This window comes from Balaenoptera borealis (genome assembly GCF_965194805.1).
Source record: "Balaenoptera borealis genome assembly, chromosome: 7".
Classification (NCBI taxonomy): Eukaryota; Metazoa; Chordata; class Mammalia; order Artiodactyla; family Balaenopteridae; genus Balaenoptera; species Balaenoptera borealis.
Genome location: NC_138864.1, coordinates 121,851,576 through 121,876,585, shown reverse-complemented (window position 1 = coordinate 121,876,585; position 25,010 = coordinate 121,851,576). Strand labels below are relative to the sequence as shown.

The window sequence follows — 25,010 nt, the reverse complement described above, 5'->3', positions numbered from 1 at the left end:
TGGCGCAGTGGTTGAGAATCTGCCTGCCAATGCAGGGGACACGGGTTCGAGCCCTGGTCTGGGAAGATCCCACATGCCACGGAGCAACTGGGCCCGTGAGCCACAATTACTGAGCCTGCGTGTCTGGAGCCTGTGCTCCGCAACGGGAGAGGCCGCGATGGTGAGAGGCCCGTGCACCGCGATGAGGAGTGGTCCCCACTTGCCGCAACTGGAGAAAGCCCTCACACAGAAACGAAGACTCAACACAGTCATAAATAAATAAATAAAAAGAACGTGAATTTCTAAAAAAAAAAAAAAAAAACAGGTTTGAAGATATAATGGAAGGGAACAGAAAACTCCTTATTTCAATTTCAGATAATAGTAGCTTCCAAGAATCTTTTTTTTTTTTCCATTTGGGAGGTAGGGGCAAGTGTGGTCTGTGCAGAGAACAATGAGGAGATTGTGTGTTTTAGTGGAAGGGGAAGGAAAGAGAAAGGGAGACAACCAAATGGAGGACCTTGAATGGTGCAGAGTGAAGTTGGTTCTTAAGAAGATTGGGGCCAAAATGCAACTGGTGCTTTAGAAAAATTAATCATAGAGAAAAAATAGATAGGATGCGACAAGAACCTGAAAAGATGAAGCAGTAGTATAAATGGTGCTACATATGTTCTTATCTCTTGCCCTAATTGATTCAAAAGTTAGGAAGTAGTCAGGTGTCCAGTAGGGAATCAAAACTAACTGGACCAGAAATCTTATTTCTGCCCTGACATTTTCCTTTGTTCTCATGCTTCCATCCCCAAAAGCCAAATACAAATGCCCCTCATTTCACTGTACTGTATTAAGAAATACAAGTTACAAAAGGTGGAGAACAAAGGAAAAGAACAGATGAAAAATAACGGTGGAAGTTGTAAGGGAGTTCTGAAAGTTTTCTCCAACACTCACAGGTTGGAAGATGGAAATCATCAAAAATGTCCTTCATTCTACTTCGACCAACATGCTTCCACTTCAGGCCCTTTCATGTACTATCTTCAGCCAGGGAAACACTTCCCACCATGTGCCTCAGCCCTGACCACGTGGTCAAATGACTCATCATCAGAAAAGCTCAGGCCTCACATAGAGAATGGGCTTGAAGACACGGGGAGGGGGAAGGGTAAGCTAGGACGAAGTGAGAGAGTGGCATGGACATATATACACTACCAAATGTAAAATAGATAGCTAGTGGGAAGCAGCCACATAGCACAGGGAGATCAGCTCGGTGCTTTGTGACCACCTAGAGGGGTGGGATAGGGAGGGTGGGAAGGAGACGCAAGAGGGAGGAGATATGGGGATACATGTATATGTATAGCTGACTCACTTTGTTATAAAGCAGAAACTAACACATCATTGTAAAGCAATTATATGCCAATAAAGATGTTAAAAAAAAAAAAACTCACGCCTCACTGTTTACTCCTCCAAACTTTCTTTATTTTTTCCCCCAAACTTGCTTTATTTTTACCATAGCACTTACTTGACTATACTTAGTTGTTTATTATTTGTCTCCTCCCACTAAACCATAAGCTCATGTTTACAGAAGGGTTGTTTTTGGTTTTTTTGTTTTTCTGTTTCTTTTCCTTCACTATTATAATTCCCAGTGCATAAAACTGTATCTGCCACATGGTAGGCACCCAAGAAATATTGTTGAATTAATAAATGATAAAATAAAGGAATGAACAAGTTATGGTAATAGTATCCTAGAAAACTCTTGCAACCATATTTATTTTACAATCAAGACAGTTTTGAGGAAGGAAAAAATTCTTGGAGCATTTTCTCCTTAAAAAAAAAAAAAAAAAACACACACACAAAACTCCGTAAGCCTGGCTGAAATCCCTTGAATTTTAGCACAGATTCTCCCTTCTTAGGTGACAGTTTTGCTCTGTCATTTTAATTCATACAAAAGTATACCAGCAAATATATATCTATGTATTTTTATAAATGCTATACTTGTCCTATTCTTTTCTGTTTTAACTGACAAAAAATTTGTTTAGTATAAAATTATTTTCTTGTAGGAAACCCCCATCCTCTGGATTTTTTCCCTCTGGGAACAGAGGTATAAAATAATAGATTACAATATATTTTTCAAGATTTAAAAATTTTTAATGTCTTACAAGTGCTTTCATTTCTTGCAAGCAGTTTGTTCTTTGTATAAGCAAGAAGGGCTCTTATTTATAGAATAATTTTTAAGACTCTCTAGTCATCTAAGCTTCTGGGTCCCTGCAAATTATAAATAAATAAATACATAATTACAAAAATAAATAAATAATAAGCAATATCTATGCTACATAGATTTTTAAAAAGAAGAAAAGAATGTTATGACCATCCTTAGTTCTTGAGGTCACTGGTTATTCCAGAGGGGGGCAGTTATTCATTTTGGGGGGCAGGTTGCTGCATTTTTGGCCATATCTTCTCCAGCCCTACTCCAGACCTTTCTCTTTATGTTGGGTTACTTCTTCTTTTAGGAAACGTTCAGACACTCCTTTATTAAGCCTCAAAGCGCTCCATGGTTTTATTATGGTTTTTTCAGGATAGAGAAGAGATCATTAACTTTTCAATAATGGTGATAAAGTTTAATAACTGATATAACTGTTTCTCTTAATACTACCAGAAAGCACAAATATGAACAATTTTCTACTTCTCCCTTACTGTTGTGTATTCCTCTTCCTACGTGATAGCTCCTCGTTGTCCCCTTCATTTGTGAAAGGAGATAATCTAGAGAAAAAATAACTTAAAATTTAAAAAGAAAATCTCTCTAGATGTAAATTTTTTAATTTAATTCAGAACTCTTAAGTGATTCTCATCTAGCATTCTGGAGATAATTCCTCATAAATAATATGTTTTAAAAATGAAAAGAAGATTATTTACATTTTCAGAAACAGAGAAGATGAGGAAACAGAAATACTGCGTATCACATTCAGTTGCAGGTCACCAACATTAATTTAATTTTAAAACTGTTGCATTATTGAATTCTAGTGTCATTTAATGGCAAAGGGCGTTTAATTAAATCAACCACATTATTAATTGTTGCCTTCTTAATTTTTTAAGAGATATACCTAATTCATGGAAAAATTGAGAGAGCTTACAACACAAGAATTTGCCATTTAAAAAATTATTTTTTATGTTAAAAGCACTTTAATACATTGGAGAAGTGGGGAAAAGTTTTATAACAAAACTTGAATGTTATGACTCTCTTAATACTAGCCCTATTTATAATTTAGTTCCCATAATATTTTGTTAATGTTACCTTTATTATATGTAATATATGTTAATATATCTTACTTTATATGTTTATAGCTCATTACAGAATATTAGGAAAAAAGAAAATGTAATGAAGAAAAATTGTCCCAAATACTACCACCTTGAATATAGTCACTGTAAAACATTTTGTTGCATTTTCATACCCTTTTTCCTAAGTATATGCATAAATACATATTCTATATACATACATATGTGTTTATGCTATGAATTGAATGTTTACGTTCCTCCAAAATTCAATCATGTTGAAATCCTAACCCCCAAGGAAATGGTATTAGGAGGTGAGGCCTTTGAGAGATGATTAGGTCATAAATTTGGAGCCCTCATGAATGGGATTAATACTCTCATAAAGGAGATCCCAGAGGGCCAGCTTGCCCTTTCTGCCATGTGATGTTATCGAGAAAAGAGAGTTATCTAGGAAGAAGGACCTCACCAGACACCAAATCTGTCCGTGCCTTGATCTTAGAATCCTCAGCATCCAGAACTGTCAGAAACAGTTTTTTGTTGTTTATAAGCCACCCACTCTATCGTACTTTGTTATAGCAGCCCAACCAGACTAAGACAATGTAAACAGATCTAATCACACGTAGAAGAACATGCTGTGCAGGAACATGCAAATGCAAGTTATTTACATGTCATTCTCCAAAGCTCTTCTGAAATCCATCCACTTGACTATATCTACTGGCTCCATTATGGATAAAATGACAAGCATCTCTTATCTGGTCCATAGTTAAATGTGTATGTCCTTGAATTTATTCTTCATACAGGAACCATAGTGATTTTTAAAAATAAAAGCCTTTTGAACTACTTCCATGTTTAAATTCCTTTTCTTGACTTTCTACAGCACTTAGAATAAAATGGGAAGTCTTAGCATGACCTACAAGGTTCTGCGAGATCTGACTCCTGCTCACCTCTTCAGCCTAAAGCCATCCCATTCTCCTCTCTGACCCTTGTCAAATCACACTGACCTTGCTTCTCTCATCAGACACCTAAAAGTGCTTTTACCTTCACATGCTACTCCTTTTATATAAAAGGCACAAGATTTATCTTACATTGTTTTTAATGACCAGAGAAAATATAACATTTAAAATTCTGCCCATAGCTGACCTTGTCCTAACCATGAGTTCCCACCAGCTGGTGTGTGTGGCAAGAATTTAACTAAATAATCACTATATATTAAAGCTTAGTCTGATTCAATAATTTAAACAGTCAGGTGTTCAGGTACTCTTGAGAAAACCTGTCTTCTCTCATTGTCTCCTTGTGAGGAAGAGAAGAGGTTAGATTCGCCCACAGTCATGGCTGTAAATAGGGGCAGACCTGGATATGGCTCTTAGGTCTCCAACTCCATAAACCTCCATCTACTGCTGATTCCATCACTGACAGCATGGACCAACTAAATACTGGTAAGTAAGGGCCCTGATAACCCCAAACATTCCAGTAACACAAACAGTAACCATTTTCAGGAATATTCTTCAGTAGCAAGACTCTCAACTAAAAGTAGTTAGAAAAGAATCCTATTTCCTTTCATTTGAATGCTGTAACATAAACAGTGGCATACGTAAGCTAAAAAGAATGTCAAAGAAGGAAGACTGCCTCCTGTAATCTAGAAAACAAGACACGGTAGCTCAAAAATTAAACAGGATTTATCTAGATACAGAGAAACACACATAGAAATAATGACAAGAGAGAGTGCATCCTACTCTGATGTTGTACACTCGACAGCCTTGGGACTGCTTGAAGGACTCCATGATGGTGCACAGGGGTAGGGTGGTGGGTAGTTTACCGGACGCTATAGAGCCCAAGAAAAATACATACTATAACCACTCGGACCCTTTGTTCCACTTTTTTTCCCCCTTCATGTCAAAATGAATACAGCTTCTCAATTAATTTGGTACTATGAACAGACTATTCTGAAAGGAGAATAAAATAATTAAATGTAGACTTCATAAATTAATAAACCTACATATGCCTGCTGAGAATTCAAATAAGACCGACAACTAACATTTGTTGAATGCGTTGTGTCAAGCAACATTCTAATGCTATTTTATCCTCGCAACAACACTTTAAGTTAAATACAGTTTTTATTCACAGCAACCAATAAGGAAACTGAGGTAGGAGGCTATTCTGATAAGTCTAACCGACATAAAATGCTATGTGAAAATAAAGTTTCTGGATCTACAATTTTGAGACCAAATCTGTAATGTGGTATCCTGCTTAAGCTAATTCCACCTGGCAAGGCTCTTTTGGAATCACCAGAAGATCTCCAGCACCATAGTCCTACTAGGTTGTTGGGTTTTTTTTTAATTATATATTTTAAATGAACACTAAAATACAAAGCAAAAAAATACGGACAGGAACAGCACCACCTTTTGTCACAGTCTTCAAGTATTCCTAAAGCAGGAGGTCACCAGTACCTGGTGAGAGAACAGATGAGATTAAGCATCCTGCTAGGTAGGCATACTTTTCCTGGACTCACTTTCCATATCTGTGCTCTTCTCCTGTGCTTGCTCAATCCCTAGAATTTCTTTGGTTCTTGCCTTCCCTTGCGAAATGAATTTTTTCAAGAAACATTTATAATTAAATGATCTATGTAGAGCCACCCCTTCAGAGAGAACCTATAATATAATTATAATAACCTAACAAATACAGTTTGGTGGTTTTAACTTCACTCTTAGCAACTAAGAGGAATAGTGCCAGTAAAAATAAGGAAATTAGACTAAAAACAAATAAATCATGAGATTTCTAAAGCAAACAAAATCCTTCTTACACAAAACACGAAGGAATAAGTAAGATTTGGAATTCTCTAGCCATTTTATTAAATCATTTTACTGACTTCCATTTTTTGAGGATAGTTGTTTATATAAAATTATTTTAAACCTGTGCCAAGACCCTGGCATTAAGTTTTATTCTGTGTTGGGCTCTGTTTTGTTGATCTTTTCTGCTCTCAATTACCACTGGCTTCGGCCAGTTTTTACCCTGCCTTTCTTTATTGGGAAAGCAATAAGGTTAATGACTGCTGTGTTTTCCTAACCATGTTCCTAATCTAGCAATTCTACCCTTTAGAGGGTGGACTAGATTCACCACCAACACATAAATAATAATTTCCCAGGGACCTTCAAAAAGTGATTGATGCCCTTGCCTTTGGGTGTCTTTTCTTTCAAGTGACTGATGGGAACAAAACAAAAATTGTACAAAAACCTTTTCACTGGGAATAGCAAATGCAAATAGTGGATGAGAGACTGAGACCTAAAGAAGAAGAAAACCAAACAACAATCAGGAATGAGGGGCAAACAAATGCAGCCAGCACAACTCTGCTTCTCGGAGAAGTTGATCTTCCTGGAACAGCATGACAACCAGTTGCTTGCTAACAGATGAGGGCAGTGTTTATTTAAACAGTGTATTTGGATTATGCTCTTTAAAGTTTTAGGATTGGTGGGTCTGAAATTGCATATTAAAGAGAACACAAAGCCATAAACTTGTCCATACACATATTTACCCACATCGCTATGGCCTGCGTGGGAATTTAATGTTTACAATATTGCTGTGTGCTGGAATACAGGAATCCAAAAGAGAGCTGGAAAGGGCTTTATAAAGTAATGCTAAACTTTGAGGCCAGGAAATGCAAGAAATTTCCCCAATGTCACTCAGCTAAAAACCTAGGTCTGATGTAACTGATCACATAAGGAGACAGAGCAACTAAATAATGACTGGAGTAGTTGAGGGAATTAAAAGTTTTTTTCCCAACTACATACCAAAGATAATCATGTAAAGCAGTGTATGGAAAAGTTACAAATATAGTTGTTTCTTAATCTGCATTACTTTGGCTGTATTCATCTTTTGCCTCTGAATTGAAGCATTTGCCTAGAATGTAGAGATAAAGTCAGCAAAAGGTCAAACCAAAATATTTAACCATTTTTCAAATGATTTATTTTGATGTAAAACAACTATATCCCAATAAAAAATTATTTATTTTGAAATTAATTGCTAATAAACCTATAATATCTCCTAATAAAAATCACATGATTTGGGTGTCTCTAGACCTATTCAGTTTTATAATGTTTGTGACTTAGAAAAATTGTGTTTTCAGTGATTCATTAATCACCCCCCACCGCCCCCCCACATCACCACCAACATCAACAAAAACACAGGTTAAGGGTGGGGAGTAGAAACTGGAAAGTAAGAATTTGATATTTATCTGGAATTGCTAGGCGAGAGAGACTCATGAAGCACAGATATTGTATTGAAGCAGAAATAGTTATCTATAATCTATATGAGCTGGAGTAAAATATTATTCTAAAACATCCCAATTGTTTATTTTGTTAGTAAACAATTGATTATTAATTTGGAATATATCTGCTGACAAAAGCAGCACTACACAAAGGCTGTAATATAAAGCTGCTTAGTTGGAGCTTGAATTTGAAAAGAGGTTACGGGAATACAAATAAATAAATGGAATCATCTGAAGAAAAAGGAAGTGAAAGTCACTTGGCCCATAAGGTTAATAGATCAGGGTTTAGACAGATGGACCTTCAGGAAAGGCTCTCTGTAAACTAGTGTTTAAGTCAGGAGTCAGAGTATACCATAACAGTACAACATAACAGCCGTCCCTCTCCAAGTTGTAACATTACACAACTTCCCCATCCAGGCCATGATATTACACTCCAACTTTCCGACAGGAAGAATATTTGTCCAGGTCCAAAATGGACAAACTTTAAACCCTTCTTGATAACATGGAAGTTTCTCCACACCTATTGACTGAATGGATAGTACATGAAATTTTGAGCACAAATTGTGAAACAGAAGTCAATTCTCTTCATTCTAGATTGTTGAAAGCATTGAAATGGATGCCAAAATCATGCCCCAAAATGAGCACCAATTCCTGGCAAGCTCTGTCCCCACCAGGCCAAATTAAGATCTTTGATGAGGATTCATTATTGTAGATGAGGGAGGGAGAGCAAGGGGTTGTGAGGTTAAAGACTATACAGAGTCACTGAATAAATATGAATTAAGCACTTGCAGAGGTAGCAGAAGTCATGATTTCTGATTCTTAAGCTCTAGCATACTCTGATCAGGGTCAGTGAGAACAATCATAACTGCCAAAGAAACTTGTTTACAAGATTTTGTTTTCAGGCACGAAATTCAATTTCCAAAACTCTTCCTATTAATTAGTTTTGAGTTTTGGAATATTAATATTTTTTGCCTAGCAAAATATCTCCATCAATATACTATGTGGATAATTTTGAGTATATTTAATATATGAACCAGTGAAATTTTTTTGGAGGGATATTTTATTTTTTATATCATGAAGTTGAAATATAATTGCTACACAGAATTCACAAGCAAAGCAATTTTATCAAATGGCACAGTTTACAGAAACAAAATTATTTCATTTGATCCTAAGAACTATTTCTTTTTGCTGTATAAAATGTCAATTTTCTTATGTTGAAAATTTGTAGCTATAGCTCTTAACTGTCTTCTATTACAGGAACTACTGTAACATCAAAATCCTATAGTAATATTTGACTGGAGTTTACACTGCACAAATACGTCTGTTTGCTATGTGCCCCAAAACATGCAGTGAAATTAAGGAACTATTGAAATGAGCAATGCCAGAAGTAGGACTCACACTGAATGAAGAATACACGTCTCAGGAACTGTGGATTCACACATTCCTAGTATAACTTAAGGAGAACATCAAGTCCAGCTGTTCAAAATTCCCACCTCCGAGCAGGAATCAGAAAACCAGAACTCTAAAGGTAAATCATCTTATCATGGGACCCAATCTTTGTTAAATTAGGAAACCAAGGGTCATCGGTTTCCTAATCTTACAAAGGAATCTGTTAATGAATCTATTTGTAGTTACATGGTAAAGGGACCCCAGGCCTTCTGTCCCCTTGGGTTATACCTATCTGAAGTCTTCTCAAGTGTTCTTAAGAATGGTCATTCATAGTTCTGGGAACCTATTTCTAGAACTTTATCACCTTAATAGTCTTCTAATGTCATTTTATGTAGTAATTTTTCTCCTCTTGGCCTCAGTTTACTCATCCACAAATTGAAAGAAGAATCTTGAGATCATATGATTCAAAGTAATTCAACCTCAAATATGATTTAGGAACCTCCTACTTGGTCACAGTACTTTTAACATAGCAGGTTTTAGAATAATAGTTTTAATTTGAGGATTTTAGACTTGGATAATAAGTTGCATGTACCTCTCTACTCACAGCTGAATCACTTTCCAGCTTCTTGGGTGGTAGGAAGTGACATGAAGGGCAGCGGAATCAAAGGTAGCCCTGCAGTTCCAGATCATTTTTAAAAAGCTATGAAAATGATGAGTGTCTTAGACCAGGATCTATTCCACGGGGCCAATTGTACAAAGACACAGCAACAAAGGCCCACTCACCCTGACTTGTGGACACTGGGTACTGACAATGACAACTGCCATATGATGGAGAGCAGCAAGCCTTTAATGAAGTACCCAAGAAATTGCAAGTGTGTGGGCTTGACTTCAGAGAATTACACAAAATGAAAAACCTATCTCCTTTGGTTCCTTCTATGCTTTACTCTGTTCCTGTCCACTATTTTGTTCAGGACAGTGTGTGGTCTGCCTACATACTTGCCCGTATTAGGCTAAGGCTTCCTATTCATTTCATTCTGCCTCATTATCAAAAATGTAGGAATGTTCTCATCCACCAGGCATGGCACCTCAACAGTCTTTCTCTTGTTGGTTTCCTTCCAAGTGTGTTCAGACCACATATGCTGTTGTGATTAAAACTATGTAAAAAGTAGGTGCTGACCAAAACAGGCTTAATGTTCCCCTCAACTTGACTAAATTTTAGGTAGGTTTCTTTCTGACTCTAGGCTCCTGACCTTCCTTTTCTTAGAGCACTTAATTTAGAAACCTGTAATTGTAGATCCTTTCTCTGCCCCACTGAGATGTACATCTTCTTAAAAGCCTCTTACCAGTTCTACAACCCAGGAGTGCTTTTCTTAAGGACCTGGCAGTCATCCCTTTAAAATGTAATAATTAAGGAAGATAGGACCCCTATCTCCCAGTCTGTGTAAGATGGTAGGAGCCTAACTTCAAGGAGCCTTAATCCAAGTTGTAAAACTACCTCCTGTCATGAAGATAGGAGAAAGTTTACTTTCCTTTTGGGTAAAGCCAATAGCAAACACAGATGGCTTACACAGATTTCGCTATCCTGTGTTTCAGTGGAGTTGAGCTTGGACTGAGTTCTGGCCTCTCTCCCCTATTGCAATAACCTTGAATAAAGGGTTCCTTGCTTGTTTAACTTTGTCCAGTGTAATGTTTCTTTGAAAGTGTTAACTTCAATTTTTATCTTGTAGTAATCAGAGCTGTCTGCTTTTGTTTCCAGGTAATTTTTAGTTTGCTTTTTCCTTTGGAAATAGGCTGATTTTCTCAGGTTACATGATAGTAAACAGTGCTTTTCATTACCCTAAAATGTCTTTAAAAATTAAATTTAAATTTTCTAGAACATATTTAAATTTCTTTAAAAACTAAACAAACACATTTAAAAAAATTCTTTTGAGTGTTTCTCAAGGAACAAGATTCCCTGGCTGGTCAATAAGAATATTTAATCTATTTGGCATAGGCTATTGTTCCTTTAGTGAAGAGTAATTTTCACAACAGTTATTGAGCAATGAAGTAAGACCTCTCAATTCCACTAGCTTCTAATCTTATCTCAATTGCTTAGGATGATGCTGGAGAGAGCACCATAACTTTTCTGGTTCCCTTAATGCTTATATAAGTTTTAATTATAAATTAATAAATTGGCATACTTGGGTGGTAATGTGTGAGCCTTTAAGTCCCTGCAATAGCTAGCTATCAAGAATAATGTAATAATAAAAAAAATGAGGAGAAAGAAAGCTGAGATTTATTAAGTACTTACAACTTGTCAGGCACTGTTCCAAATGCAGTGTATGAATTATTTAAAGAATCCTAATAGCAACATTAGGGGTAGGTGCTATTATTATTCCTGTTCTATAGATGAAGAAGGCATGGTTCCAAGAATGTAAATATCTTGCCCCAAATCACACAGTTAATAAATGACAGAGCTGGGATTTGATAATCTAAGGAGTGTAGCACTAAACCCAACACGTTCAACCATTACACTACATAGCATCTAGGCTTGCAGCCTGTCAACATCAGATATGAGAAAATTGATTGAAATAAGGTAAAATATACAAGACCAGTTTAAGTGGCTAGGTCTTCAATTACAGTCTTGCTAGGTCACAATTATCCTTTAAAACAATTCTTTCTGCTCCTTGCTGTAGTCGCACTGTCTAAGGCAGTGGTTCTCAAAGTGTGGTCACAGCAGCATCTGAATCGCTTGGTTGGTTGTTAGAAGTGCAAGTTCTCCAGCTCCTCCCCAGGCCTACTTAATCAGAAACTCTCTGGGTGGGGCTCAGCAATCAGGTCTACCAAGCCCTCCTGTTGATTCTGATGCTTGCTCAAGTTTGAGACTCACTTGTCTAAGGCAAATTTTGGCAGAGATCCTTATCTTGCTGTTGCCTTGGCTCTTGTGCAGAGTTATTACCTTAATAATACTCTGTAGTGATTTGTAGATTTCCAGCCTGAAGTGGGCTCCACCCATTTATTGTGGAAAAATGTACAGGAACTATGCCTTTTCTGGGCAGATTTTGATACTAAAGATCAAGAAACTCACACTTCAAAATCTTGCCAATCCCTATGTTACCAAGGACAGAAGACACACAAAATGCTTTCTTCAGAACTATCTGTTGGATGAATCAATAAAATTATCTCTACTTCTCCCTTTCCTGTTCCCACAGACTAAGAGTATAAAGCTGAGGAAATTTGCAAGAATCCACAGGATACTCTATCCCCTTCATGCACACATACACATATCTGAACTGCAAGTGAGACAAAAGATAATGTTTTTAGGTCACTGCCACAGTCCAACAAGGGAAAACAGGAGTCTGGGCAGCTGCCCAGAACCCTGGCATTTGGTCGTCACGGCATGGCAGACCATGGCTAATTTATTTGAAGTGCTACAACTTCCCAGAGTAGCAGGTGCTCCCATGTGCAACTGAAGTCACAAAATACTTTACAAGGACTATATAAATTTCTTTATGTTATACTCTTTCAGATAATCAAAACCAGTTTTCCTACTTGTCCTTGTCAGCCTCTCCTTAGTAACACAGACACATCAATTATATGCAGAACAAGCATAGCCTTAATTTTTGAATACATGTTAAAAGTGCATATACAACCATATGCTAATGGAAGATATTATGAAGTTTTAAATATGAATATATTATTATTGTTGTTGTTTTCCTTGGCAAACACTGGACAATTCCATCTCTCCCTCAGTATAGAAATTAGAAGGGAGAGTTCAAACATTAAGATAAGATAAATATACAATGTCTAAATATCTTGGTAGGTAACCTTCCAATCTGATTTTCAAATAACCTTCAAGGGACTTTTAAAAATACTCCACATTACAATTATGAAAAAAAAAGTTTGTTTTTTGTAGCAGTCATGCAGAGGAATCTATTTTCATATGGCTACTTTAAGTTAACATATAAAAATTTAACATATTTATTTGAGGGAAAAATGTTTGCTTAAGATATTAAGCTCAGCAACTGTGGCATCTCATACTGCAACTACTGACAAATCAAGAGAGGGCATAACCTTGAACTTGAAACCCAGCTGAATAGTTATCAAAAACATTTTTTCCACTTTCTACTCTCAGTTCTAATTTTTCAGGTCCTGTGACCTTCAGTAAGTTTCAATTTTTCTCCATCTTTTTTGCTATTAGCTATTCATTATTTTAGTGGGCTGATAATGTATTTTTAGAGAGTATAACAAGTTTCCCAATACTTTAAAGTGTAGATATTATTTAAAATGACAACAAAGCATTACTATTTTAATAGATTTTAATTTCATGGTTCTTAAATATTTGAACACGTCCGAATTTTGCCATTGTCCCAACCTAGGTCATAAAACATGAAGACGTATCAACGAAAATGAGTTGCTTTTAAATTTTGATATTTCAACTCTCTGTTAGACATTCACAGAGTTCCGGATATTAACATAGTCACTGTCTACCTATGAGCAGTTTGAAAACACCCAGAGGCATATAGTTTTTATTGTAGTTTGTAGGACGTGGAGGAGAAAGCAGGTTCACAACAAATTCTAATTGATGTGAAAATAGGAAAGTCTTAAAATAGGGTCAAAATTTTACAGGTAACATTACATTACACTATAAAATTCACAACATGTCTTTCCAGACAAGTGTTCAATTCAGTCCTCAACACTTTTGCCCACAAGGTCTTTTATTAATCAATTCACAAAGCAAATACAAGGCTTCACTCCCTTGTCACCCAAGAAATGTCGCAGGGTTCCTGAGTAGCACAGCCCTGTCTTCTGGAGATCCAAAAGTAAAGGAAACTCACTGTGACTAAATAAACTACTATATATTGCCTACAACTGTTCCAACCCAAATCACTTGCATGTGGAATATTCAGTTTAAAACCCATGAAATTTGGTAGGGTAGAGTAAAATTTCAAATAATTAACTAATGCATTTACCACCTAAACAAATTTTTCTTAAACTTATATGTGTATAATACTCACCCAGGGAATTAAGAGTTCTGAAAAACAGTATTTTTAGAGATGAATGGTGGAAGATTTTAAAATTATGATGCCCAGGAAGTGGTATGACATAGAGAAAAAATACTATACTTTGTGGATGACCAGTATATCAAGGATTTTTTTTTAGCACAGTTCTGATTTCAAGGGGTACAGGGAAGGCCTCTTGGGAAAGTGATGTCTGAGCTATGTTCTAAACATCAGTGTTGTACACATACATCAAAACTTGTCAAATTGTATCCTTTAAATATGTGTAATTCATTGTATGTCAGTTATACCTCAAAGCTGTTACCAAAAACAAAAACTCCTTTCTCATCCCAAATACAAGTTCAAAGGGTAAAACGATCAAACTAATTCAGTTCAACCAGTGTTTACCCAGCTAATCACTAATGTATACCAGACACAAAGCTTAGCCTAGGACACTTGGCTTCAGTGACGGTCACACTGATCACAAACACCACCAGTTTTTTTTTGTTATTATTTTATGTATTCTCCTAATGGCATTGGCTTTGGAACCTTACAGGTCTGTGGTATTTATGGTTCTAACACTTCCTTGTGAGTGATATGAGTACTATCTCAGAGCCTGGATTTCCTTATCTATAGAGCAAAGCTAATACAACCCAACAATCCTAGGTAGGGGATATAAAAGCTCAACAAATGGCCACTCTTACCATTTTCACATAATAAATTCAAACATGCATAGGACTATGTCTCTTAATTACTTTCCATAGCATAATGCCCTCAAAGTCCATCCATGTTGTCACAAATGGCAGGATTTTTTTTCTTTTTATGGATGAATAACATTACATTTTACATGTGCGTGTGTGTGCGTGTGTGTGTGTATTTCCTGCATTTTCTTTATGCATTCATCTAGTGATGAACACTTAGGTTGTTTTCATATCTTGGCTATTGTAAATAATGTTGCAATGAACATGGGGGTGAAAATATCTTTTTGAGCTAGTGTTTTTGTTTTTTTTCAGGTAAACACCCAGAAGCAGATTTGCTGGATCATACAGTAGTTCTTTTTAAATTTTTTTTAAAGAAGCTCCATACTATTTGACATAATGGCTCCACTAACTTACAATCCTACCGACAGTGCACAAAGGTTCCCTTTCCTCCACATTCTCACCAACACTTGTTTCTTGTCTTTTTTGATGACAGCCATTCTAACAAGTGTGAGGTGATAAGGCAAATCTTTACTTGGACAAATTTTGTGAAGAGTATTTTAGATAACTGAAGAAATTCATAAGCTGTAACTAATGTGGAAAATACTGATGTTTCAAAAAATAATACATACCTGAACTGATAATTCACTTACTAGATTTCTTATTATTTTCCTGCCTCAAATCTTTTGTACCATAAAAACTTCGGCATGATTTCTGTTGTTTAAAAAAATGCAGCTTACCCTCTTGTCCTCCTTATAAAGCTGTGGTTCTCAGTCAGGGCTGATTTTGTCTCCCTGGAGCATTTAGCAGCTTCTGGTGGTCACAACTGGAAGGCAGTGCTATTGGTATCTAGTGGGTATAGGCCAGGGAGAAACATCCCATAATGCACAGGATTGACCCTCACGATAAAGACCTAGCCCAAAATGTCAGTAGTGTCATGACTGAGAAACTCTGCTGTAAAGTGTTTTAAAAACTAAAGGTGTTTTTCATTGTCTCTTAACCTAAAGTATAAGGTAAATATTTGTGTATTTCTTACCTAGAAAACATGTGGGCAGCCACATTTCAGGATATAAGGAATGGCAAACATGTTCAGTTTTGCAAGTGTTGCATTTGAGATGCCTATTAAGTAAACCCAGATATATTAAAAGGCGGGTCCTGACTGGAAATTTAAATTTGGGATTTTTTTTTTGGGGGCAGCGCTGGGTCTTCGTTGCTGCACGTGGGCTTTCTCTAGTTGAGGCGAGCGGGGGCTACTCTTCATTGCAGTGCGTGGGCTTCTCACTGCAGTGGCTTCTCTTGCAGAGCACGGGCTGTAGGCCCGCGGGCTTCAGTAGTTGTGGCTCGCGGGCTCTACAGTGCAGGCTCAGTAACTGTGGTGCACGGGCTTAGTTGCTCCGCAGCATGTGGGATCTTCCCAGACCAGGGCTCGAACCTGTGTCCCCTGCATTGGCAGGCGGATTCTTAACCACTGTGCCACCAGGGAAGCCCCAAGTTTGAGAATTTTTAAGGGTGTACAGAAATTGAATCCATGGGTATGGATGAGAAGGCCTAATCCAAAGAGGAAGCATAAAAAGAGAAAGGAGCCTGAGTCTTCAGGAGCCCTCATTTAATGACTGGATAAAAGAGAATGAGCCCACAGTGGAAAATTAGCAGGACCAGGAGGAATTCAAAGAAATAAGAGAAAATAAGAAAGGTGTGATGTCACGGAAACCAGTATAAGAGATTATCTCAAGAAAGAAAAACTGATTTATAGTGTCAAATGCATCAGGGAGAAAAAGCAAGGAAAGGACAGAAAAGTCCATTTTATTAAGAGACACAGAACTCGTTAGTGACCTTTGAGGAGGGCTGTCTTGAGTGATGGAGGCAAAAGCCAGACTGGAGTGCACCAGGATTAAGTGGCAGCGTGGAACTCGAGACAACTCTTCTAGAAATTTTCCATTGTAAAGGGAAGCAGAGGTTGTAGGGGCATATGTGTGGAATCCAGGTTAACATGGGACAGACCTGAGTGTGTTTAAAGGTTGATGGCAGTGATTTGATTCGAAGCTAGCAGTCCAGTATACAGGGGAGAAAAGGAAAAGTTTATACTGTAAAGTTTCCCTGAAGTTATAAGGGGATAGAATTGAAAAGATATAGAGAGTTTGGCTTTATAGCTGAGGACAATCACCTCTACTGTAAAAGGAGGGAAGAATCAATAAATATCATTATTGATTGGTTTTCATAGAAGAGATACAAGATTTGTGGCCTATTGTGTAGCAATAAATATTTATTCCTCAAATAAAATAGAATGAGAAGGGGTCAAAAACATGATCTGCTATGATCTGAATGTCTGTGTTCCCCCTAAATTCAGATGTTGAAATCCTAACCACCAAGGTCATGGTTATTAGGATGTGGGGCCTTTGGGAGGTGATTAGGTCATGAGGGCGGCATGAATTAAATTAGTGCCCTTATAAAAGAGACCCAGGGAAGCTCCCTTCCCTTCTGCTGTGTGAGGTTTTGGTGAAAAGACAGTTATCTAGGAAGCAGGGTTTCACCAGACACCAAATCTGCCAGCACCTTGATCTTGTGCTTCCCAGACTCCAGAGCAGTGAGAAACAAATGCTTGTTGTTCATAAGCCATTCAGTCTATGGTATTTTTTTTTTAATTTTTAAAAATTTATTTATTTTATTTATTTATTTTTGGCTGCATTGGGTCTTCATTGCTGCACACGGGCTTTCTCTAGTTGCAGCGAGTGGGGGCTACTCCTCATTGCAGTGCGCGGGCTTCTCATTGCTGCGGTTTCTCTTGTTGCAGAGCACGGGCTCTAGGTGCGCACGATTCAGTAGTTGTGGCTCGCGGGCTCAGTAGTTGTGGCGCATGGGCTTAGCTGCTCCGCGGCATGTGGGATCTTCCTGGACCAGGGCTCGAACCCGGGTCCCCTGCCTCAGCAGGCGGATTCTTAACCACTGCACCACCAGGGAAGCCTCCAGTCTATGGTATTTTGTCATAGTAGCTCGAATGGACTAAGACATTATCTTTTCAGTTGTTCAAACCAATCTAATCAGGAATTTCCAGAAGCCAATCATAGGAAATGGCCTGCACCTGCACGCCCCCTAACCTGCTGCCCATGCTGTTCCTTTTACCAAAAATATCCTGTCTACTCCTTGTCCTGTGGAAACCACTCCTTGCACCTTCAGGTGGAAGTGGATGCGCCCTCCTCCACGCTGAGTAGCACACACTATAGTGTACACAGTAACGATTTCTTTACCTGTTTAGTTCTTTCGCTAGATTGGGAGCTATTCTGGGGTGTGGTCGCGGCACGCACAGAACACTAGTGCCCAGTGCCTGTCTCTTGGCAGGTGACCAATAAGTGCCTGCTTATTAGGAGATGAGATTTCCTTCTTATTTTTCTTATAAATATCTCCCAAATGGAATGCTATCTTGCATTGGCAATATAGTTAATCTCTAAAATCATACATTGAACTACCAACTCATATTTGTATGTACGTACACATATGTGCCTCTGAGAATGACCCCTTAGCTACAGGCTTCTCTATTCTAAACAGCTAAACAGATGGGTTAATCCTGAGTTGATTAGAAAATTCAGTTAAACAGAAATTCTGCTAACTGCAAGCCTGCACTTCATAATCAAGCTAATTAACTGGGTGTTCATTGAATCTTTCTTCCCAGACTGTGGCCTCAGAGAAGGTAGGACATTTTTCTCCATTTTTCCCATTAAATTAAATATAAAATGCATTTGCCAAAAATGCTTATTGAAAAAAATAATTGGACTAGGCTCAAAGTACAACTGGGGAGAAGAAGGGTTGGAACACAAGTAGAATCAGCTTTCTAATTCCAAATATCTACTCCCCTCTTTTACCTCTAACATATACGACAAGGTCAAATGTAAGCTTAGAAGAGCAGATATCATATAAGCAATAAATGAAACAGTGGAAGAATTCTTCTTATCCCTGTTTCTTTCAAAAATATAAATCTATGTTTTAAGTGGAAAAAGGCAGTCCAAAGGACAGAATTCAATTTATCAATGGACTCTAGAATTCTATATAAAAAAGGGGTAGCTGTATAAAATTATAAAATAAACTGAACAATAATAAATGACAAGCTCCAAAAGAAGGGTCAACTATAAATCAAATCCTCCACTCTGGAGTAGAAGACACTGGCAATTCAACTCAATGTAATTGATGTAATGCTAATGATATTGCAGTTTTAATCATTAAATGAGAAGTATAAGATTCAAGAAAAGTGTGAGGGCCCTCATCTTATGCTATCTATTGAAGAAATAAGATATCAAATAGTAATACAGAGCAGTTTTATCATTAACTATAAAATTATGAAGTAAAGTTAATAAGAATAGAGTCATTTAGCAATACTGAGTAGGTTACAAGGCTCAAGCCTTTGGTGAAGTCCTGAGGGTACACTGTGGGTTAAACTATCCCGGAAAGTCTTCATGCAAAAATAAATTTGAGGTAGACTGTGATGGCTTTGGTTTTCCCAGTTCATCATTTGTCAAATGACAAATCAAGCTGTACTGTTACCCTTGAATATTTTTTTAATGTGAGCCAATTAAATTAGTATGCACTTTGATTTATTTGTACTGTTCTTTGCAATTTAAATGTTTCTACTTCAAAATGAATTTTACTGTCTTTTGTATGCAACTGCAACCCAAACCTTTAGAATATGCCAGATTTCCCCTGCCATATGGCCTCTCTTTCATTATTCTCTTCTAAGAATTACATATTTAAGTTTGCCTGTAAAAATTGAAAGCCATCATGAACAAAACAACTGGGCTGTTTCTACCCTTTGACGCAGCTTTAACCTTGCCCTCTTCCTAAAGCCCAGGAAAGATAAAAGCTGGTTGCCTGGAGCCCTCCAGGAAAATGAATCACGGGTAGAGAAGTGCATGTGCCTGCATTTGCGAAGAGTAAAAGCAACCCAGAAAAATGTCTATTTTCTATGAATACTTCTCGTCATATACTTTACTGTGGCTACCATTCACTTCTATGTGTTTTCAGTGTGAATATTATGTACTTCATATACTCCCTGCTATTTTTTCTATTTGTTACCGAGCCAGTAAAATGCCTGATCTCTGACTTAGCGTTCAGTGTCCATAAGGTGCACCTGCTGGTTTTATTTCTATATTTTAGCCCAACTATTGTTTGACTTTCTCAAACTTGTCCTACATTCTCCCCACACAGTCACCTTTGCCTCTGTCCTGATTGGATTCAATTTGTCCATATTTGTTTAGTTTATCTTTGCTCTTAAAAAGAACCCATATTCCATAAAACCTTTCCAGACACTCTCAGTTACAACTAGTTGCTGTCTCCTCTGGGTTGTTTTGGTCACTTGTCACAAACTGCCTTGCATTATATCTATTTGCGATGATTTAATACCACTTATATTTAGAGGATGAGTATAGGATCATTCATCCACTCATTCATTCAATGAAAATTTTCATTTGTCCAATAAAAGTCTGTCATAAGATTTTCCCTGGGCTAGACACTGAAGATAGAGTGGTAAACAAAATAGATTCATTTCCAGACCTCTTAAAACGTAACAAATTAATGAGATGGTAGACATTCTGTGAATTGAAAAAGTTATAAGGGCCTGAGGTACGGGTGCTATGCCTTTGGACACATCATCTTTCTAAACATCTTCTGTTCTGTCCCTCTCATTAAAGAGAGAAAGAGATTCTGTTGGTAGGACTAGATGTGTAGGGCACATTAGAAGAAATTAAAAGTCCTAGGGTGAAAACTGAGGGTGGTATCTGCTCAGTGGAAAGGGGTAGCTAAGCATTCTGACCGAAGCCGATTTGAAGCTTCAAGTCTCTGGGATCCACAGTCAGAGAAGACATGTTGAGAAACTTTATAGTGTTCATACTCAGTGACAAATGTTTATTTATATCCATTACAAACACACACCACCACCATTGCCACCACCACCCTAAAAGCATGCAGGTGGGGGCTTCAATTTTTAATACTGGAATCATAAATGATTAAGGCTAAAGCAACTCCATAAAGAATAATGGAAAATAATAAGTATTTATATACACATGAGGTTTCTAATTATTAATGCTTTTAAAAAAACACACCTGGCTTAAAAGTAAAATAGGCACTATTATGCATATATCTTTGTATACTGGGCCTCATTACTGACTGATACAAGACACTGGTCTATAGGCAAAGGAGGTCAGGATAAAATTACCATTTCAGAATTACTAATTTTTCAATCCCTAATCATAAAGTAATGAGAACTGAGATATAACTATATAATATGTCCTTATAAGAATTCTGCAATAAAAGGAGTTCATACCTTAGCATTTGAAGTCAATCGACATTGAAGTTTTTGAGCTATAAAATTATGTTTAATACTGGAATAAATAAAATATGCATTATAAGATGCAGTTGTAAGTATCACGTTAAACCTCTGAGTGCAAGAACAAAATCAAGTAACAAATGATCAAATCAATAGGGAAACATCCTCTCAATCAACAACATTGATAAGACATTCAAACATGAAATTTACACTGATGGGGTTAATTTCATTGACCAATTATCCTTCCCTGGGCATTTGGAACAAGTGGTCAACAGATACAACAGGTGCAAACAGAAGAATTTTTGCCAGAGAAAGATGCAGAAGATAGGCAGTGCCTGCATATTAAATTCCACATGGAAAGTTTTGACAATGGGATGGAGAATGACTAGATGACTGCTTGGTCAGGGCTGGTTGTTCAGGTCAGGGAGTGTCTAATAATGTTGATGGAATATTCTGTCTCTGGCTTCTGGGCCTTTTCAGGAGAGTTGAGTGAGCTAGGATAGGAGTTGTCAAAGGTTAGAGGGATCTGGAATTCTGTCATAAGAATTTTTCATAATAATACTTCAACTAATAACAGGAAGCAATTTTCTTTCTTTATGATAATAGTAGAGACTGTAAATAAATGACTAATGATGATACCACAAACACAATTTAAATCATCTCTATTCTCAGGATCTGCTTGCCTAATCCCAACCCTGGACAGTGATTATTCAAAAGCAATAGCCACTGTGTGGAACCAATAAGAAGGATTATAAAGTTTTTGTCACAGTGTAGAAATACTCCTATTAAATATGTATTATTTTCTTCATCTGAAAACAAAAGCAATAATTAATGAAGAAAAACTTCACTTGTAAAGCCTTTGGCTTCTACACTAAACAGGAAGCAAACATCTCATATAAATGTATCACTCTGACTGCTGTGTGGGTCGATTAGGAAGTTACCGCAACAATCCATGCAGTGAATGACTCAGGAGTGGAATTTGCGAAGATGGTAAGAGACAACTGAGTACTGGATATATACTGAGGGGAGAGCCTTTGCTGATAAGTTGGATTTGGGATGTGAGGGGAAGAAGAGTCAAAGATGTAGCATGCCATTCCAAAACAACAGAATACACTTTCTTCTCAAGTGCTCATGGAACATTCTCAAGGATAGATCATATCTTGGGTCAAAACTCAGGCCTTGGTAAATTTAAGAAAACTGAAATCATATAAAGTATCTTTTCCAACCACAACGCTATGAGACTAAATATCAATTACAGGAAAAAAATCTATAAAAAATACAAACACATGCAGGCTAAACAACACACTACTAAATAACCAAGAGATCACTGAAGAAATCAAAGAGGAAATCAAAGAATATCTAGGAACAAATGACAATGAAAACATGATGACCCAAAACCTACAGGATGCAGCAAAAGCAGTTCTAAGAGGGAAGTGTATAGCAATAAAATCCTACCTCAAGAAACAAGAAACAACTCAAATAAACAAACTAACCTTATAACTAAAGCAATTAAAAAAGGAAGAACAAAGAAACCCCAAAGGTAGCAGAAGGAAAGAAATCATAAAGATCAGATCAGAAATAAATGAAAAAGAAATGAAGGAAACAATAGCAAAGCTCAATAAAACTAAAAGCTGGACAGGGAGATCAGCTCTGTGCTTTGTGACCACCTAGAGGGGTGGGATAGGGAGGTGGGAGGCAGGGAGAGGCAAGAGAGAAGAGATATGGAGATATATGTATATGTATTCACTTTGTTATAAAGTAAAAAGTAACACACCATTGTAAAGCAATTATACCCCAATAAAGATGTTAAAAAAAAACAAACTAAAAGCTGGTTCTTTGAGAAGATAAATAAAACTGATAAACCATTAGCCAGACTCATCAAGAAAAAAAGGGAGAAGACTCAAATCAACAGAATTAGAAATGAAAAAGTAACAACTGACACTGCAGAAATACAAAGGATCATGAGAGGTTACTATAAGCAAGTAAATGACAATAAAATGGACAATCTGGAAGAAATGGACAAATTCTTAGAAAAGCACAACCTTCTGAGACTGAACCAGGAAGAAAGAGAAAATATAAACAGACTAATTACAAGCACTGAAATTGAAACTCTGATTAAAAATCTTCCAACAAACAAAAGCCCAGGACCAGATGTCTTCACTGGCGAATTCTATCAAACATTTAGAGAAGAGCTAACACTCATCTTTCTCAAACTCTTCCAAAATACAGCAGAGGGAGGAACACTCCCAAACTGATTCTATGAGGCCACAATCATCCTGACACCAAAACCAGACAAAGATGTCACAAAAAAGAAAACTACAGGCCAATATCACTGATGAACATAGATGCAAAAATCCTCAACAAAATACTAGCAAACAGAATCCAACAGCACATTAAAAGGATCATACACCATGATCAAGTGGGGTTTATCCCAGGAATGCAAGGATTCTTCAATATACACAAACCAATTGATGTGACACAACATATTAACAAGCTGAAGGAGAAAAACCATATGATCATCTCAATAGATGCAGAGAAAGCTTTTGACAAAATTCAACACCCATTTATGATAAAAACCCTCCAGACAGTAGGCATAGAGGGAACTTACCTCAACCTAATAAAGGCCATATATGACAGACCCACAGCCAACATTGTCCTCAATGGTGAAAAACTGAAACCATTTCCACTAAGATCAGGAACAAGACAAGGTTGCCCACTCTCCCCACTATTATTCAACATAGTTTTGGAAGTTTTAGCCACAGCAATCAGAGAAGAAAAGAAATAAAAGGAATCCAAATCGGAAAACAAGAAGTAAAGCTGTCCCTGTTTGCAGATGACATGATACCATACACAGAGAATCCTAAAGATACTACCAGAAAACTACTAGAGCTAGTCAATGAATTTGCTAAAGTAGCAGGATACAAAATTAATGCACAGAAATCTCTTGCATTCCTATACACTAATGATAAAAAATCTGAAAGAGAAATTCAGGAAACACTCCCATTTACCATTGCAACAAAAAGAATAAAATACCTAGGAATAAACCTACCAAAGGAGACAAAAGACCTGTATGCAGAAAACTATAAGACGTTGATGAAAGAAATTAAAGATTGTAAAAACAGATGGCGAAATAAACTATGTTCTTGGATTGGAAGAATCAACATTGTGAACATGACTATACTACTCAAAGCAACCTACAGATTCAATGCAATCCCTATCAAACTACCAATGGCATTTTTCACAGAACTAGAACAAAAAGTTGCACAATTTGTAATGGAAACACAAAAGACTCCGAATAGCTGAACCTATCTTGAGAAAAAAAAACAGAGCTGGAGGAATCAGGCTCCCTGACTTCAGACTATACTACGAAGCTACAGTAATCAAGACAGTATGGTACTGGCACAAAAACAGAAATATAGATCAATGGAACAGGATAGAAAGCCCAGAGATAAACCCACACACATATGGTCATCTTATCTTTGATAAAGGAGGTAAGAATATACAATGGAGAAAAGACAGTTGCTTCAATAAGTGGTGCTGGGAAAACTGGACAGCTACGTGTAAAATAATGAAATTAGAACAGCCCCTAACACCATACACAAAAATAAACTCAAAATGGATTAAAGACCTAAATATAAGGCCAGACACTATAAAACTCTTAGAGGAAAACATAGGCAGAACACTCTATGACATAAATCACAGCAAGATCCTTTTTGACCCAGCTCCTAGAGAAATGGAAATAAAAACAAAAATAAACAAATGAGACTTAAAAGCTTTTGCACAGCAAAGGAAACCATAAACAAGATGAAAAGACAACCCTCAGAATGGGAGAAAATATTTGCAAATGAAGCAACTGACGAAGGGTTAATCTCCAAAATATACAAGCAGCTCATGCAGCTCAATATCAAAAAAACAAACAACCCAATCCAAAAATGGACAGAAGACCTAAATAGACATTTCTCCAAAGAAGATATACAGATTGCCAACAAACACATGAAAGAATGCTCAACATCATTAATCATTAGAGAAATGCAAATCAAAACTACAATGAGGGGCTTCCCTGGTGGCGCAGTGGTTGAGAATCTGCCTGCTAATGCAGGGGACACGGGTTCGAGCCCTGGTCTGGGAAGATCCCACAT

General features: G+C 37.1%; 1 protein-coding gene and 2 long non-coding RNA genes across 5 annotated transcripts in view; 1 reads left to right on the top strand and 2 right to left on the bottom strand.

The window, feature by feature from the left end:
- Positions 1 to 25,010, bottom strand: part of CNTNAP2 (contactin associated protein 2) — a 2,074,761-nt gene that overhangs the window by 830,487 nt on the left and 1,219,264 nt on the right. The gene's annotated exons all lie outside the window — the stretch shown is intronic.
- LOC309632721 overlaps positions 1 to 25,010 on the top strand; it is a 34,705-nt gene extending 9,695 nt beyond the window's left edge. The window contains exon 2 of the long non-coding RNA XR_014247031.1: positions 305 to 25,010. This is a non-coding gene — a long non-coding RNA (uncharacterized lncRNA). The remainder of the gene's footprint in view (positions 1 to 304) is intronic.
- Positions 23,698 to 25,010, bottom strand: part of LOC309632723 — a 31,598-nt gene continuing 30,285 nt past the window's right edge. Inside the window, exon 2 of the long non-coding RNA XR_014247033.1 lies at positions 23,698 to 23,916. This is a non-coding gene — a long non-coding RNA (uncharacterized lncRNA). The remainder of the gene's footprint in view (positions 23,917 to 25,010) is intronic.